This window comes from Triticum urartu, chromosome 7A (genome assembly GCF_056163025.1).
Source record: "Triticum urartu cultivar PI428250 chromosome 7A, HENAU_Tu73, whole genome shotgun sequence".
NCBI lineage: Eukaryota > Viridiplantae > Streptophyta > Magnoliopsida > Poales > Poaceae > Triticum > Triticum urartu.
The window spans coordinates 222396888-222401858 of NC_141879.1; the positions used below are offsets into that span (position 1 = coordinate 222396888).

Sequence of the window (4971 nt, forward strand, 5' to 3'; positions counted from 1 at the left end):
CAAATGGGTTTGGAGTTGCTCTTACTGTATAAAATTGCTCGTGTTTCCAAACGTATATGCGCCGACTGTTTATTTTTCTCTACACTTCTTCGGTACAACCCCCCTGGACACATCAATGGTCCAGATTAAAAGATACCCTTTTGTGAGAATAAGTGAGTAGGGGTAGGATGGGAAATTTAGGTGGGGGAGGCGTACCGCGGCGTAGCAAGGCGCGTGTCCGTACGGCCCGTTGTACGCCCGTACGTGGGCGGTGTACGTCGCGTGAGGAGGAGGGCGGGCCCACACGTACTAAACCCTAATCCATTAATTCGGCATGGATTAGGCGAATCCATTAACGTCGGCGCAGTGAGACGTCCCGTCGCCGGCGTCAGTCCACGGGCGGCACAGATTCACACGCCACTGCCTGTCGCGCGCCTGCGCACGCCACCGCTTGATCGCCCGCGCACGCCGCCCCCTCGCGTACCAGGCATTAATCGTCGGCGCCGATTCACACGCCGCCGCCTGCCATTCTACGCCCTTGACCGCCCGCTCGGCTGCCCCCCGACATTGATCGCCGGCACCCCACCCACCCACCACTACGCCCTATAAAGAGCGCCTCGCACCCTCCGTCGGCTCGCACACCACCCTCGCCTTACCTCGCCTTCTCCCCATGTCGCTAGTGTCGCCCTCTTGCGCCCTTCCCCCCTCGCGCGCCATACCTTTTCCTCTCGCCGGCGATGGCAAGCCCCAACTTGACCCTAGAGGAGGCGGAGGAGCTCGCCCACTTCGTCATCCCCGCGGCGCCCGACGTGCGCCTGCCGGCGAGGTGGCGCCTGAGCGTCGACGGCGTTCCTGTGGCGCCGGTGCCTGAGGTCGGCACCCACCTCTTTGCCCGCGCCGTCGGCCTGTACAGGGCTCGCCTGTCGCCGGAGGAGCTCGCCGACCCCCAGTACGCCCCCAATAACCCCGGCTGGGCGGACCGCCTCGCCAACGATCACCTGCGCCGCCTCCACGCCTACGCCGGCCCGCGCCTGCCCACGAAGCACAACCGCGCACGACGGCATCAGCTCTGGGATGGGCGCACCTTCGAGGAGGTGGTCGCGCCGTACCGCACGCAGGCGGTCGCCGGCGTCGTGCCAGCTCCGCCGGGGTACGGCTTTGAGCTGTACCGCTGCGGCGAGGCGCGCTCGACCCGCGCCTGCGTCGACTTCGGCGCCATGCACCCGCCCGCGCCCCGCGGAGGCCCAGGCGGTGACCGCGGCGCTGTCTGCCTCGGCCCCGGCGATCGTCGTACGACGGGTAGGAACGGCGCTGGGTCCAGCCGTACCGCGGGCAGGGACGGCGCCGGGTCCAGCCGCGCCCCTCCGCCCGAGCCGCAGCAGCAGCCAGAGCCGGCATTGGTGATCGAGTACAGACGGCTGGCGGCGGAGGCCGGCGACCCGGACGACATGCCGGGCTACCTGACGGTGCTCCGGGAGTCGGAGAACATGCCGCCGCCGCTCGTTCAGGAGTACATTCAGGTCGCCCCAGGCGCCGTCCACCCGGAGGACCCGGAGGACTTTCCCGGGTATCACGCCGCGCTCGAGGACTCGATGGCTGCGCCGGCCGTGCCCGTGGTGCCCCTCGACGACAGCAGCAACAGCGACAACGGCGATGGGCTCTATGACGAGGCAGACTTCGGCAGCGTGGAGGACGAGTAGTTTAGGGTTACTTTCAAAATGTTGTTTAGTAATGTTTAATTATTTTCGTAATGTTCTTTAGTTAAGTTTTATTTCTAGTACTATGTAAAATATCTATGAAAACTATAATGAAATATCGAGTGTTTGAATGGATGGTTTTTAAATGTTATTGAAGAATCAAGTGTTTGAACCGATACTGTTATTTTTAGTTTTGAAAAGAGTTGTATTGTAAAAATAAAAAATTAGAAAAGAATTAAACTTGAATTGAAAAAAACCTATGAAAACTAGAAAAGTAAATATAAAACCAAACAATAAAAAATTGACATAATATTCGCAAAACAAGTTGGAAGATTTTTTTAAAGAAAAATTCTATTGTAAAAAGTAAAAAATCAGAAAAGAATTAAACTTGAATTGAAAAAAACCTATGAAAACTAGAAAAGTAAATATAAAACCAAACAATAAAAAATTGACATAATATTCGCAAAACAAGTTAGAAGAGTTTTTTTAAAAAGAAAAATTGTATTGTAAAAAGTAAAAAACAAGTTAGAAGATTTAAAAAAAAAGAACGCCGCCCCGGAGCCGAGCGAGGCTTAGTAAGTCACTCCCGATCAAGCCAATCGGCGAAAGGGAACGCTTTTCAGCCCCGCAAGGCCCACCGGCCCAACCAGGCGGCGTAGAGAGAAACTAGGCGGTCTATTTCTTCGGATCACGTCGGTGTAGGGCGGGGCGCGCTATTTAAGCGGGTGCGGGCGAGCTCCGGCAGGTGAGGTGAGACTAAAGGTAGAGGTCGCCTGTCACGGCGCTGCGCGTGGACCGCCTAGGTGGGCCGATTTCTGTGGGCCGCCGTATGGTGCGCGTGCGAGCGGCCTCTCGTGGCGCTGCGCGTTGACTGGCAAGGTGGGCCAATTTTAGTAGGCCTAGTGGGCCGCTGGAAGGCGCGCCTGCGGGCGGTCGAGGGCGCAGGGGTGGGGGTTGGTACGATGGATGGTTTCGTTTAGTCCCACCTCACCCGCCGAAGGACGCCCAGACCGGATTATATTGGCGGATTCATGCACCCTAGCAGATAAGAAAGATAGTAATAATGTGATTTGACTTTGCATTGCCTGGGCAGCTCTGCCGCAGCTGTCCGGACAGTGTTACACTGTCCGGGCAGCTGCGGTAGTGCTGCTAGTGCATTGTAAACTCAGATCACATCATTATTATGTATCTTATTTTTGATAGTTTAGCACTTTACGCAAAGTTTGTTTTATTAATACATAAAGTTTTGTAATATTTTTGTCCGCTCAGCGTTTTACTTGTTTCAAATTCATAATGGCAAAAAGCCACGAAACTTGTCATGCATCATATTCATTTAAAGAATGTCGAAAAATACCTCGTTTTCGGACAGGGCCTTTTCTCCTACCAGAACGGTCTACGGAGAAGTAGGTCAATTTGGTGACATCTTCAGAATGGCCTGAAATTTTGCATGTGAGTTCGTATGCCCACTCCCACACAGAATCCAAAAATTTAAGGTATTTCGATACGAAGAGCATGTTGCGTCACGTCCAGTCAGCATTTAAAGTGTTTCGACCGAAAAAATTATAGAAAATTCAAAAAATTGCAAAAAGCCACGAAACTTGTCATGCATCCTATTCATGATGGTACAAGACTATGGAAAAAAATTGGGTTCATTTGGAAGATGTCGAAAAATTAACCTCGTTTTCGGACAGGGCCTTTTCTCCTACCCGAACGGTCTACGGAGAAGGAGGTCAATTTTTTGACATCTTCAGAATGGCCTGAAATTTTGCATGTGAGTTAGTATGCCCACTCCCACACAGAATCCAAAAATTTAAGGTATTTCGATACGAAGAGCACATTGCGTCACGTCCGGTCAGCATTTAAAGTGTTTCGACCGAAAAAATTATAGAAAATTCATAAAATTGCAAAAAGCCACAAAACTTGTCATGCATCCTATTCATGATGGTACAAGACTATGGAAAAAAATTGGGTTCATTTGGAGGATGTCGAAAAATTGACCTCGTTTTCGGACAGGGCCTTTTCTCCGACCCGAACGGTCTACGGAGAAGGAGGTCAATTTTTTGACATCTTCAGAATGGCCTGAAATTTTGCATGTGAGTTAGTATGCCCACTCCCACATAGAATAGCACACCCACACAGAATAACCATACGCAATTTGAAGGATGTAACAAAATTCTCCGTCCGGACGTACAAAAAAATCTTTAAGCGCGGATACTCATACCTTACAACACTTATACAGGTCATGCTATATCAGTCCACAATAATTGTGAAATGACATAGCAGAACGTACATAAGCATAATGAGGTATGGCCACCATGATTAAAGATTTGATGTTGTAGACGGATGAACATATTTAAACACGTTATTAGCCGTGAAAACTAGCAATGTGGGACTAAAAACACAACACTGCGGGCGGTTGGCGCCACTAGAGGCGCACACACGGTCGGCCGCCACCTCTTCGCCCATGCGCGTCGTGGGCCGCCCATGCGCGACGTGGGTCGCCTGCCTAGCCCGGCAGTTTGCGCCACGCGCGCCGGCTGTTAAAAAAATCATTGCATATTTTGTATTTTTCATGCACTAATTTATATTTTGTATTCAACATGGACGAAACGTACCCAACTTTTGCATGCGCGTGTGAGTGACCCCCACGGTCTCGCACGTCAGATTACGATGGAATCGGAGTACGAACAGAAGTTGCGTCATGTCGGGAGACGTTTTCTGGGTATTTTTACGGAGAAAATCGTAGTATATGCATCGAGTGTCGAAACACACCCAAATTTTGCAGGCGTGCTTGTGTGCCATACTATAGCATGTGAAAAAAAATCCCGACGTTTCATGGCTTTGCGAAAGGGAACACCTACTGAATGCATGTCACACCCCAAACCGACAACTCAGGTTTGTACTGTGAGTATGTGCCAACATGGACGAAACGCACCCAACTTTTGCATGCGCGTGTGAGTGACCCCCACAGTCTCGCACGTCAGATTACGATGGAATCGGAGTACGAACGGAAGTTGCTTCATGTCGGGAGACGTTTTCTGAGTATTTTCACGGAGAAAATCATAGTAGATGTACCGAGTGTCGAAACACACCCAAATTTTGCAGGCGTGCTCGTGTGCCATACTATAGCGTGTGAAAAAAATCCCGACGTTTCATGGCTTTGCGAAAGGGAACACCTGCTGAATGCATGTCACACCCAAACCGACACCTCAGGTTTGTACTTGAGTATGTGCCAACATGGACGAAACGCACCCAACTTTTGCATGCGCGTGTCAGTGACCCCCACGGTCTCGCA

The 4971-nt window shown here is 51.4% G+C and overlaps 1 pseudogene; it reads right to left on the minus strand.

The window, feature by feature from the left end:
* Positions 1–582: 582 nt before the first annotated feature.
* Positions 583–4379, minus strand: LOC147959111 (uncharacterized; annotated as a pseudogene).
* Between the last annotated feature and the right edge of the window lie 592 nt (positions 4380–4971).